This window comes from Hemitrygon akajei, chromosome 1 (genome assembly GCF_048418815.1).
Source record: "Hemitrygon akajei chromosome 1, sHemAka1.3, whole genome shotgun sequence".
In the NCBI taxonomy this organism is placed as follows: Eukaryota; Metazoa; Chordata; class Chondrichthyes; order Myliobatiformes; family Dasyatidae; genus Hemitrygon; species Hemitrygon akajei.
In genome coordinates this window covers 40,289,874-40,303,964 of record NC_133124.1, presented here as the reverse complement: position 1 = coordinate 40,303,964, position 14,091 = coordinate 40,289,874, and the positions used below count along the sequence as shown (strand labels likewise).

The following is a 14,091-nucleotide window of genomic DNA, read 5'->3' as shown; positions in this document are numbered from 1 at the left end:
GGCCTATAATTTCCTTTCTTCTGATGTTTGCAATCTTCCAGTATTCCAGAACCATTCCAGAATCTAGTGATTTTAGAAGGATCATTACTAATACCTCCACAATCTTTTCAGCCACCTGTTTCAGAACCCTGGAGTGTACACCATCTGGCCCAGGTGACTTAATCTGCCTTCAAACCTTTTAGTTTCCCCAAGAACCTTCTCTTCAGTAATGTTAACTTCACACACTTCATGAGCCCTAACACCCTGAACTTCCATCATAATTCTAGTGTTTTCCACAGTGATGCAAAATACTTATTCAGCTTGTCCATCATTTCCTAGTTCCCCATCACTACCTCTCCAGCATCACTTTCCAGTGGTCCGATATCTACTCTCTTCTACACTTTATGTACTTGAAGAAACTTTTGGTATCCTCATGTTTACGTCTTACAAGAGTCACTGGACAGGTACAATTGTATTTCTATGTTATATTGACTGTCCTGTTGTACATACTGTTTATTATAAATTACTATAAATTACACATTGCAATTCGAGGTAGCAGAAAGATAATTAACCCTACCTTTTGCTATCTGTGGTACATTTCCATAATACATCAGGTATGCAGCAGTGGAAAAATAGAATCAAATTATCCTTTGGATCCTGTGAACCCCAGCTCCATATTGCAGAATTATTACAGCCAACCCCTTGCCAATTTGGTCAAGCTTGGCTGCATTATTATTTTTATTTTATTGAGATATAGCCCAGAATAGGCCTTTCCAGCCCTTCAAGCCACGCTGCCCAGCAACGCCTGATTTAACCCCAGCTTAATCACGGGACAGTTTACAATGACCAATTAACCTACCAACCGGTACGTCTTTGGACTGCGGGGGGATTCTGGAGCATCTGAGGAGAACGTACAAACTCCTTACAGGCAGCAGGCAGGGATTTATCTCGGTAAAACTAAGAAGGAGAGAAATTCTAAAGTTTAAAGATTCATTTATTATCGAAGTATACAACTTGGAGTGATTTCTTCTTTGACCACCTTTCGGTAAAAACATTGCAAGCACTACTGAAACTACCTGCAGGAACGTTAAGGGCAAGAAACATGGGCATAACTAAGAAGCTCCCATGGTTGAATAATTAACTGATGTGCAGTGTCCATGATCACACATTAATAAAGGCTATTCGACTGAGGCGCTGGAAGACTGACAACATTTGTAGAACTGTGCCCCAGCATGAATAATTTGCTTCGATGGAGAACTTGTGAAAGAAGAAAGCAGGGGATAAGGGAACTGCTTTCCTAAGTTACGTGAACCTCATAATATATCTTAAGGGCTCAGTTTAGCTGTAGTAGCGTGGGTGTTGTGAGATATATCTGCATGGCTCTAGCCTATCCTATAACAACAAAGTGAAAATAAATTAACTGACTTGTCAAAAAGCTTTTTGTTACCAATCAATCAAGTGCTGAGAAACCCGGATGGATGAAACCATTTTACATTGTTTGGGATTAATAGTTGGCAGATAGTGAATAGGTTCTGACTGCACAGCTGCAAGTGTGATGGTCATTTTGAATATTGTTGGCTCTGCATGGCATTGATATGTAAATTGCTTGATAGTGTGGTTTTCTATGGGTGAATGTGGTGTGCAAAGATTAACCCTTGGAGAAATGCAGGGGAATTTGTCCACGAAATGGAAAATAGAAAACAGGAGGTAAAATACCAGTCAGAAACCTGATAAAACTCCAGTTTTGCAGCACAAAACTGAAATGTAGAAAATCATTCACCTCTATTGGTTATCAGTTTTCTTTGCAGGGAAACAAAGATTGAATGACAAATCATGCTCTGTTGTTACTATTTTACACATAAAAAGTTCGACTTTAATCCTAATTGCCCGACAGGAACAGGGTGGCGAGACCGAGGCTACTTTGGAGTATGATCATCTCCCTCTTCAATAATGATGCTTTTGTAAATCAAAATATCTGCAGATGCCTGTGTGCCCATCTTAGTTTTTAACTCCCAGGTCTCATTAATATTTAAATTTCAAGGTTCAGTGATGCCATCCAGACCTGCTGGTTGGCAGCTTTGATGTCTGGTGCCAAGGCCAGAGAGAAAACTGGCAGGGGGCATGATCAAGAATATTCCACCTGGCCTCAATAAAAAAAACTAGGCCCTACCTCCCGACTGAAACCTTCCCTCAAGTGCTGGTTGCTACTCAATCCACGGTTAGGATCTCCTACAGCTGGTAATATATTAGCTTGATCGCCTTGTTTGTGGTGTTAATGATTTTGCTTTATTTACCTTTGTGTTGTTGACTGATTAAATTGACTGTGATTTTTACGAAACCTGCAAATTAGTCTGGAATTAATGACTCAAATATAATGCTCATTGGCTGAGTATGCACTTGTTAGGGGAGCACCCAAGAAATAGAAGTCAGGAAAATGCAGCGTTTAGTATTTTCATACAAGATTAGTTGGCCCTTCCATCTGAAGGTTGTATTAACTCATAGAATAAATTTTATTAGGTTATCTTTTGTATGTTTTTCATATGCTCACACCACAGTATTCAGCGTTCATGCTTTCAGTGAAACAAATATGAAATATGTTGTTTAAGTGACAGTTTTCCTGATTCAGTATTGAGAAAGAATGAATCCAAACCTCTATTTATAAAAACCACAGTAAACAGACTACTGACCTGTTCCAAATACCATGCTGAATTCCAACAGGGCAATTACGTTGGTTGGGAGATGAGTAGTGGCCCTCCCCCATCAACATATCTAGCTCGATTGCCTGGGTGAGAGTTATGAGTCAGGCTAATGAGCTGACCACATTAAAAAAAGGCCTTTGTTATGGAAACGACCTAGAGCACGATCTGCTGGATGTGGAAGGAATTGGTTGCCTCATGTGCCACCAGGCGAAGAGCAGAGGCTATTAAAGGGAAACTAATCTTTATCAGGTATGTATGTGCATGTTTAGCTGCAGTCCTCTGTTGCTTTGTTCTCTGATACAATCAGTGACCTTAGAATTGCTTCCATGAATCTGTGAGCATCAATTGAAATAGAACAGATGTACTGAGACTGAAATGGGCTCAAGTGTTGAGAGAACCATGCTCTTTTTGTTTTTTTTTTGAATTTGCCCCAGAATGTTCAATCACATCAGTGTGAATAGAACAGGGATTAAAACAGGAAGGGATAGTTGTTTTCTCTTTCCCTCTTCTCAAGGTAAAAACTAGAATATCACGAATGACTAGTGACCAGCGTGAAGGAAGCCATTACAGCACTGGAGCTTGGAGTACAATTCCAGCTCTGTCTGTAAGGAATTTGTACATCCACCCTGTGAATGTTGCATTTCCTCCCACATTCCAAAGACAAACTAGGTTAATTGGACATTGTAAATTGTCCTGTGATTAGGGTAGATTGCCGAGCGGTGTGGCTCGTTGAGCCGGTAGGGCCTGTTCAGGACAGTATCTCTAAGTCAATCAATAAATAAAATGACTTAGTGCTGATTTTGGCACAGGTTGCATTCAGATTTCTGCTGACCTCATTCGTTTTTTCTACCTTCAGCAGTTGTGTTTTTAATACCTGAAGTCAAGTTATTCCAGAGATCTGTCGATCCTGTGTCAACTGAGTATATTCGAGCACATCTTGAAAATCCTTTTAGACTGCAGAGAAATCAAGGATGATGAGAAATGGGCAGGTTAATGGGTCTGAGGCCAGTGTAAAGATCAGTAATGATCATATAATGAAGCAGATTTGAGGCACTGTGTAAGCTACTTCTGTACGTCGCTTTTAAGTTATTAAGTGTACTGTATATATTTGGAAGATCGTAAACTATTTTGCATGATTATTCCATATGGATTTTCAGCAATGGCTAATTTAAAGGATAATGATGAATGGCTAATTTACTGCTGCCTAGTAGACTACAAGTTTAGTGCCAGGTCTGTGGTCCTGATTTTAAATTTCCTTAATCATCAAAGGCTAATTTGTTGTTCAGATTCTGTATAGTTAAACTTATGAATAACATTGTTGGAGATGAAACTTCCTAAGCAGTCAATAGAGATCGAGAACAACTTGCTTCTCCAGATCTGTGGGCTGTAAGTGACCAATGAAGACAGTGACTGACTTCCACAAATGGGACAGATGATGCCTGACGTGAGTAGTTTGTAAGATGATATGCGTTTTCCATTGTTAATGGAAGTTTCTGCGTCCTACCAGTGTTTGGACTCGAAGTTCTCAATGCCATCCCAAAAGATACTTCTCTACTTTGAGCAGTGATGGGCCAGAGCTATCCAGGATTTGTTCAAGAAGCTCTGAACGTATTGTTGAATCTTTTCCTCATTCGACTTGGTCATTCCCTTCCATGACAGAACTTGAGAATTGGCAATCAAGTGTTGGGCATGCAGGTGATGTAGCCTGAGCAACTTAGCCACTGAGTGTAACTGGAGTCTCAATGCTAGTGATGCTGGCGTGAGAAAGGGCATTCATGTCGATTTACTTGTCCTTGCATTGAATCTGGAGTATTTTGCAAGGGCAGTGTTGGTGGAATCTTCCCAGAGCCTTGACATGACTCATAGGTAGTCTAGGTTTCAGAAGCAGATACAATGCAGAAATCACTGCAGCCCAGCACACAATGAGTTTTGTGTCAGATTTGAGATCAAGATTTTTAAATTTACTTAGTTATCAAAGCCTTTGCAAGTGATTGAATATGATGGCCAGTTTCAGCATTATTGTCTGCCTTTGCCAGGAGGTGGTTCCTGAGAGAAAAAAATTGTTTCCAATGTCCAGGGTCTTGCTATGAAGCATTGTGGTTTGAGGGTAATGTTGTACAGCAGGTGCAGGTTGGCAGAGGATGTTTGTCTTGCAGGTGTTCAGTATGAAGCCTATCCCTGCATGTGCTTGAATGAATGAATCGTTGAAGGATTGAGGCTTGCTTTCCCAGTGTGCAGAGAAACAACACTGTCTGCATATTGCAGTTCGATGGTAGATCTTGGATGTTATTGCCTCTGGATTATGGTCTCCACATTGTGCAACACTGAAGTGAGCAAGGTTAGCAAAAGTTCAGTGACAGATTTACTTGACACCAATCTTTAATATATTTAATTCTGTTGTAGACCCACTTGTTGGGATCATGACTTGGATGTGGTCATGAAGCAAAAAGAAGATTGAGATGAGTTTTCCATGGGAGTCCGATGTATGGTGAGTACCAAGCAATTCCATCTGGTTGATGAAGATGCATTTTTCTTGAAGGTGTAATCTGATGAAAATGGATCCATGGTTTCTCTATGAAAGAATCTACACTACAATGTGAGGAGCAGCTCCCACCATGATTCCCAAAGTTGCTTTTAATTATCTCCCATATATTGCTGTCAATTCAGCATCCACCCATCTAGCATGGATATTTAAGGGTAGATATTTTTAAGACAGTCAAGGGTGATCTAGAGGTGATCATTTCATAAATCTTTCAAGATCTTCACCTGCAATCCTGGAATGCTAAATACGGATTTGGTATACTCAGCACCAACCACATGTGAATTCTGAAATTTTCACATATAGGAACAGAATATTCTCCTGTGGCCTTATGCTTGATGGTTGTGATATGGTAATACATTCGCTGAAGCCAATTCCAAAATTCAGCTGTATTGACTACAAACTGAATTTCACCTGCAAGTTTGAGTGATGATGTATGATAATGTGACCGAGGGCCATGTTTACTTGACACATCCTGCTATTAATTTCTACCCTTGAGCGATGCCATACTTCGTCTTCTAAAGTTTTTGCCCAGTTGATCATAGTGGCCTTCGTTTCACTTTGATGTTTGTTCCTACCCCATTAAAGTGCTGCAGCAGGCCCTTTGGAGCTATCACCCTTCCTGGCACGAGAACACTTGTTGTCTGTAGGGCAGGTGCCAACACTGGCAGATCACTAAACTGTTTGGCAGAAAAATGGCTGCTATGTTTCCTGCACTATCACAAATACTAAATTTTATTTCTGGGTTCTTAGTGTTGAGGCCTATCCTGTAAATACGGATAGTGTTACATATATAAAAAAAACTTTTTCTTCATTTACATTTATCTGGTTAAAATCTTCTTGGAATTTGGCTGCTTTTGCTTTATTGTCTGCAGATATTGTTATTAGATTGAATGCGGATTTTCTTACCTTGTATCACCCATCTCTGTATTTAGTTGCATAATAAATGTTTCATACTCAAAAAACAATATTTAAAGCAAACCATGCATTGGCAATCAATGATGCAAAGCCAAAAAAAACCCATATTTGAGTAAGATGATTCTACTGAGACCCATTTAGTGCTTTGCTATTGAAGATAACCACTTTCAGTCATTGTTTACAAAATCATTAGTGGCGGGTTTGCTGTTCAAAGCTTTTCATCAAGGAAGACAAGGTTATGGTCCTGATGCAGTCTTTTGACCCAATACCATTGACAATTCCTTTCACTTCACAGATGCTGCTTGACCCACTGAGTTCATCCAGGTGCTTGGCGCTCGAGTATTTGTTGAAACTGGTTCTACACAGCATGATTACTATTCTATTTCTGTAATAGGATAAATATTGTTAATGTTTGTTGAGGAGTAGTTGAAACTGAAGTAAGTTGGGGGCAAAGATCCACCAGTTTAGGGGCATGAAGGAATATAATGTGAAGAGCAGGAGGATAAGACATGAAAGAATAGGACCTAACAATGGGAAAGTGTGTATGGAACCGGAGGAAACAGTAAAGGTACTTAATGAAAACTTTGCGTCAGTATGCATTATGTAGAAGGATCTTGGTGATTGTAGTGATGACTTGCAGCAGACTGAAAAGCTTGAGCATGTAGATATTAAGAAAGAGGATGTGCTGGAGTTTTTGGAAAGCATCAAGTTGGATAAGTCGCCGGGTCTCGATGAGATGTACCCCATGCTACTGTCGGAGGTGAGGGAGGAGATGGCCGAGCCTCTGGCGATGATCTTTGCATCATCAATGGGGACGGGAGAGGTTCTGGAGGATTGGAGGGTTGCAAATGTTGTTCCTTTATTCAAGAAAGGGATTAAAGATATCCCAGGAAATTATAGACCAGTGAGTCTTGCCTCAGTGGTTGGTAAGCTGATGGAGAAGATCCTGAGAGACAGGATTTATGAACATTTGGAGAGGTATAATATGATTAGGAATAGTCAGTATGGCTTTGTCAAGGGCAGGTCATGCCTTACGAGCCTGATTGAATTTTTTGAGGATGTGACTAAACACATTGATGAAGGTAGAGCAGTAGATGTAGTGTATATGGATTTCAGCAAGGTATTTGATAAGGTACCCCATGCAAGGTTTATTGAGAAAGTAAGGAGGCATGGGATCCAAGGGGACATTGCTTTGTGGATCCAGAACTGGCTTGCCCACAGAAGGCAAAGAGTGGTTGCAGATGGGTCATATTCTGCATAGAGGTCGGTGACCAGTGGTGTGTGTGCCTCAGGGATCTGTTCTGGGACCCTTACTCTTCATGATTTTTATAAATGACCTGGATGAGGAAGTGGAGGGTTTGTTTGTAAATTTGCTGATGACACAAAGGTTGGAGGTGTTGTGGATAGTGTGGAGGGCTGTCAGAGGTTACAGCAGGACATTGGTAGGATGCAAAAGTGGGCTGAGAAGTGGCAGATGGAGTTCAACCCAGATAAGTGTGAAGTGGTTCATTTTGGTAGGTCAAATATGATGGCAGAATATAGTATTAATGGTAAGACTCTTGGCAGTGTGGAGGATCAGGCGGATCTTGGGGTCCGAGTCCATAGGACGCTCAAAGCAGCTGCGCAGGTTGACTCTCTGGTTAAGAAGCCGTATTGTGTATTGGCCTTTATCAATCGAGGAATTGAATTTAGGAGCCGAGAGGTGATGTTGCAGCTATATAGGACCCTGGTCAGACCCCACTTGGAGTACTGTGCTCAGTTCTGGTCACCTCACTACAGGAAGGATGTGGAAACCATAGAAAGGGTACAGAGGATATTTACAAGGAAGTTGCCTGGATTGGAGAGCATGCCTTATGAGAATAGGTTGAGTGAACTCGGCCTTTTCTCCTTGGAGCGACAGAGGATGAGAGGTGACCTGATAGAGGTGTACAAGATGATGAGAGATATTGATCATGTGGATAGTCAGAGGCATTTTCCCAGTGCTGAAATTGATTGTCACAAGATGACACAGGTTTAAGGTGCTTGGAAGTAGGTACAGAGGAGATGTCAGGGGTAAGTTTTTACTCAGAGAGAGGTGAGTGCATGGAATGGGCTGCCGGCAACGATGGTGGGGGCGGATACAATAGGGTCTTTTAAGAGACTTTTGGATAGGCACATGGAGCTTAGGAAAATAGAGGGCTAGTTATTTCTAAGGTAGGGACATGTTCGGCACAACTTTGTGGGCCGAAGGGCCTGTATTGTGCTGTAGGTTTTCTATGTTCTATTTTCTATAAAACTGCATCACCAGCTTCACTAAAAGGCAAATAAGATATTTATAAAAGCAAGTTTAGAGCACAGAACAGGCATGGAAATCAGGATGTCTAAAGTTTCTGGTATCAATGGAAAGGCAAAAGGGCAGTTGGATACAGTATATGAAAGGCAAGAATAAGACCAAGGGCTATTAGGGCATCAGTGGAAGTCTTTGATTCCTACAATCACCTCCTTATCAAAGCAGAAATGGAAGTAAATTATCCTTGATCTAAAAGAACTGCTTAAGAACTATTTTATACCAATCTCTCTCCTACATTACCCTCCTCTACAAGAACCCCTCTTTCATAATTCCAGTCCTTTTTTTCTAACTCATTCAGCCTATTGTCAATGGATCCTAGGAAGGTGTCTACACAGTCATCCCTGACTTGCTTCAGTTTTTTTTTCAATGACACGAAGATTTTAGACCTGAATTTTTTAGAATCTTGCTAGTCATGGAATAAAGGGCAAAATTGAGTTCATAGTCCAGAGACTGAGTTCAAGGGGTTAAATGTCTTCCACCTATGTTTGTAAGTACTGTACAAAGAAGGATTAACATATTTTTCTCTTCCCCCGTTTGTAGAAACTATCACATGTGCAGTATATTTCAGAAATCTGGGAAACAGAAATTGCCCACTTGTAACAGAGACGGACTCATTTTTTGTCCAATGTATTTATCTGACTCATTGTTTCATTTTCTGTCTCTCATCATGACCCATTTCTGAGAAATAAGCACGTTAGTTCTTTTTAATGTGAAGTCTGTTTTATCAACTGAACACAGGAAACAGAAACGATCTCATCATTAGAGTATTATCTCCCAGCATAACAGACAATAAAGGCTGTTATTATAGTTCAGGCACTCACCTGTTAAAAGATTTCACTCTGAAAGCTGCTCTGTGGGGAAGGGGGGGGGGGGGGGGAAACAAATGTTCTGTGAAGGTACAACACTCTTGGGAATTTTCAGCTGAGTTCTTTAGGAAAGAAGGCATTTTGATGACATTAACACAACTGTTAATAGAGCTGCAGTCAGCGCATAACCAACAGTCAGTTAACTTCAAATAAGCCCTTCCCGATACAAGGACTGAATCCTAATGTGTCAATCTGCCACTTAATCACACACATTTAAATTTCCCATCAAAGAGTACATTTAAATTCAAAGATATGCTACATAGTGAAGTGATATTTCACTATCGCCACTGTATTAACTATTCCTTTAGGCCTCCATTTTAAAACTGTGAGACATAAAGATACTTAAAATATGTTTACCACTGTCAGGGACACTAACAAATTAGTCAATAATACCCACTTCCAGTTCCAACTTCACATTTTTGCCCTCTCCTGACTGATGATGCTGACTCATTAGCAAGGCATGGAGAGCCAGCGCCCTCTAGTATCTTAGACAAGATTCCTTTCTTCTAAAGGGTCATGATTTTTGACTTGGGTAAAATTCGAAGCATATATGTACATATTGAAGTGTGATTCACATATGTCAAGCAGCAACCTGCGGCTCCACAATTATTCCCAGGGTATTTCCACTTAAAGTATACGTGGTACAGTCCTACCTTTGGTAATGGCTCTGTTTTGAAACATATCTATAACAAATGGAAAATCATGTACTGCTTTATGATTTAAAGGGGCTATCTTGGGATTTATAGTAATACAGAAGGTTGTGTCCTTAGACCCCTACTCTACTCCCCGTACACTCATGACTGTGTGACTAGATACTGCTCTAACTTCATCTACAAGTTTGCAGATGATACTACTGTAATGGATCATATCTAAAATAACAATGAGTCGGAGGGAAGGAAGGAGATAGAAAGCTTAGTAGCATGGTGTCATGACAACAACCTTTCCCTCGATGCCAGTAAAACAAAAGAGCCAGTCATTAACTCTGGGAGGTGGCGCAGCACACATGATCCTGTCTACGTTAGCGGTGTTGAGGTTGAGAGCTCCAAGATCCTAGAAGAGAACATCACCAATAACATGTCCTGGTGCAACCATATGCATGGCGTAGCCCGGAAACCCCACCAATGCCTCAATTTCCTCAGAAGGCTGAAGAGATTTGGCCTGTCTCTGTTGACCCAAACCATTTTTTATTGATGGACCATAGAAAACATCCTATCTAGTTTGGCAACTGCTCTGCATGTGACCCGACTGCAAGAAATTGCAGAGAGTTTTGGACACAGCTCAGCACATCATGGAAACCAGTCTCCTCTTCAGTGGCTCTGTCTTACTTGTCACTGCCTCAGTAAAGCAGCCATCATAATCAATGATCCCACCCACCCCAGGCATTCTCTCCTCTTCCATCGGGCAGAAGAATCAAAGCCTGAAGACATATACCTCTGGGCTCAATGATAGCTTCTACATTGCTGTTAGAAGACTACTGAGCCAGTACAAGAAGATGAACTCTTAATCTAACAATCTACTTCATTATGATCTTGCACATTGTTTACCTCCACTGCACTTTCTCTGCAGCTGTTACATTTTCGTTCTGCATTCTGTAATTGTCTTACCTTGTTCTACCTTGGTGCACTGCGATCTGTATGAACAATATGCAAGACAAGCTTTTCTCTGTGTCTTGGTACATGCCACAATTATAAACCAATTCCAATTCTAACTTGAATTCCAGTTACAGAAAGAGTTGTTTGGAGAATTTAGCAGGTTAGTAGTAGAGAACCAAGCATCTAAGATCCCTTAAATGGGAGAGATAAAAGGAAGGGGTAGGGCAGGAATGAGCTGAAATTGAGGGTGTGAAGGAAGAAGGGCGCTCTGTTTTTAGTGATTTGTGTAAGAGAGAGGCGGTAAGTATTTATGATTGTTCTCAGATTTTCTATGCTTAATTAAAAAGTGGATTAAAGTGTGATTAATTAAGAAATGGATTTCTGCATCTTATAAAGTAGAACTAAGCAATGTAAACTGTGGTATGATGGAGCGAGTTGTGAGTCTGAGCTTCAATATGTAGGAGTTGTGTATATGGGTGTAGGGGTGCCTCTCTCTGGAACCTCTCCAGCCGAGAATACTGAGTTAGTCAGAGGCATTCTGGGAGAAAATAGTCCCTGGTCATGCACTAAATACAATGAAATGACTTCACATTTTGTTCCATTTCCAAATTTTGATTCAATTAAGGAGAAAGGAATAGAATTTGTGAAACAAGGTGTAACACACAGCCACCTCTACGATCAGAATGTTCAAATTATCAATTAGCACTATAACTGCCAATAGTTATGTCCAATTGGAAGATTAGCAAGATCAACAGAGTCCATTGCGTGACTATGAATCACCAGCCTTCTGACCAGCTGTTCACTTTGAATCTCCACTGGAAACTAGGAACTCCCAGGCTTAGTATAGTCAACCTCTCCAGTAATCTCGGCTGCACCAAGGTTTTGTGGTGAAGCTACAGCTGGTTGATTTGACACCTCAGGAAGAAATGGGTCTCTGCTTCAGCCTGGCACTCTGTAAGATATAGCAATAGGGCATGGGCTGGCATGTACACTATAAGATCTGGTACATTAAATTACACAATGGGAAAATTGATAATAAAGGGAATTCAGTTGTCAGGCATTGCCTGTGAAGTTGAGAAACCAGCTTTGCAGGATGTATTTTGGGAAAGCAGGAGTCACATGAATGAGGACTGGTCACATGAACTTGCACTTGTGAGAGTATTGTGGTGTAATTTTGCCAATGTGAGGAATTGGTAAAGTTATTGAGAAATGAGTAAAGTTAGCAAGAGTTTGTCATGGGTGCACTTTGTGGTCATTGTTGTCTGGTAAAAATCAGCTGAATGGAAGGTCAAGGATGCCAGCCGAGATGAAATAAACTTTACTGGGGCTATGGCAAACAAAAAATTGGAGGTTTTCCCCCATACTAACACTTCTGTAAAACATAACTGTATCAAAAATATTAATGTGGAAAGACAATAAATAATTTGCACGACACATTAATAAATAAAGCAGAATGTGCATTGTCAAAACTTATTTTTGCCGCACAAAACTGAAGAAAAAATTATCTCATGAAAACGTTTAATAAGCCTGATACAAAATACACTTTTTTAAACTTTGGACTGCATCATAGAAATCACAAGAAAAATACAGATTTTATTTGATTTATTTTTATTTAGAGATGCAGCATGAAAGAAGACCTCCGGCCCACCGAGCTGTACCATCCAGAAACCCATCGATTTAACCCACAGTCTAAAGACAGGACAATTTACAATGACCAATTAACTTACTAAGGTGTTAAGTCTCTGGATTGTGGAAGAAACCAGAGCACTCGGAGGAACTCCACGACCACATGGGAAGAACGTATAAACTTTCTTATAGGGAGGAAGCCAGAATTGAACTCTGAACTGTGATGCCATGAGCCGAGGTAGCACCATGCTGACTGCTATGCTACCGTGTCACCCAATCAAACTGATGGCTTCGAGCATGTCTCACAGTGATGATTGGAGATTCTTGAAGGTAAAATAAAGCTTACACAATACATCTTTAATGTTTCTTTACTCAGCCCAGAACCACCAAACGCATACAAAACTTTGTATTTTGTAAAATCTCTTCCGTGCACTCATTTACATATTATTATGAAAGCAAAATATGAGAAATTACAAACATGCAAAACCTCGTGAGGTTTTGTGTTGTGCCTTTTAAATTATCAGTTTTCTGCAAGCTGTGGGAGAGGAATGTCTTGTACAATGTCACCGAAGACAATTTGTTGCTCCAGTTTCAATTCAGCTGCCTTCAGAGACATGGAATTCAGGCACTTCTGATGCATTTTGATCTCAGTTCAATTATTTATCCCTGCCATCGTTATGAATGTATATTCTCCTTCACAGTTTGTAACTGGCAGGGTCAGTAAGAGTTTCCATAAAATGCACACATTAGGGGATTGCTGAATAAAAGCTTCTTTGTTTTAGAATTTTCAACAGTTTGGCAGAATATTTATTTGTCTCTTTCTGTACATAAAATCTGTATTACATGAATTCAGCAAAATTCTGTTCCAGACGTTAGGTTCACATACTGCAAATATAGTGGCATATTTCTGAACATCAGTGATGTCCAGCATGCTGTGTACACATCCGCTCTGCAATAAAAACAGGCTAATAACTGGTCAAATAAAACATCGAAGATTTCAGACCAAAACCACTGGCTTCCCTCCTAGTCAAGTCTCAGGTTAATGTGCTTCAATGGCAAAAATTGTTAGATCACATTTATAATTTTGTGGAAGAACTTTCACGCTTTTTAACTTCCGTTTTCAAAATTCTGGAACTGATCACCCAGGAAAGCTACAATTGTTTCAAGTGATTGCAGTAATTGAATGTTTTACTCAGAAAAAAATGTCACTTCTCGAGCTGCCAGATGATCGTTTCATTCTGTTGAAGACTGCTATCTCAAAATTGTGCCATTAAGCATTTTCCAATACCCTCATCTTGTTGTGAATGGAAGCAACTTCTGGTTGGATGTCATGTGAACAATTCATGTCTTTTGACAGCTTTTCTAGTGCACACTAAATTTTACAATAGTTTAGAGATGTGGATTTCACAGAAGCTCTATGTTGAGTCTGACAGATGCTTGAATGTCAAAAATGACAAGCTGCACTCATGAAAAAATTATTTACAGCTAAATTGTGGACACCAAGTTGAAATGTTTAGTGACAGAAAAAACAAGAATTTTTTTT

At 40.2% G+C, this 14,091-nt stretch overlaps 1 protein-coding gene across 2 annotated transcripts in view; it reads left to right on the top strand.

Annotated features, from left to right (window-relative positions):
* The first annotated feature begins 2,122 nt into the window (after positions 1 to 2,122).
* LOC140725864 (clavesin-1-like) overlaps positions 2,123 to 14,091 on the top strand; it is a 131,205-nt gene continuing 119,236 nt past the window's right edge. Inside the window, exons 1-3 of one of the 2 annotated variants that reach the window (XM_073041817.1) lie at positions 2,123 to 2,217; positions 2,698 to 2,927; positions 5,082 to 5,166. The gene's annotated coding sequence lies outside the window, so the exon portion shown is untranslated. Of the gene's footprint in view, positions 2,218 to 2,489; positions 2,928 to 5,081; positions 5,167 to 14,091 lie in introns of those variants that run through there. The other variant, XM_073041820.1, reaches the window with a different exon arrangement.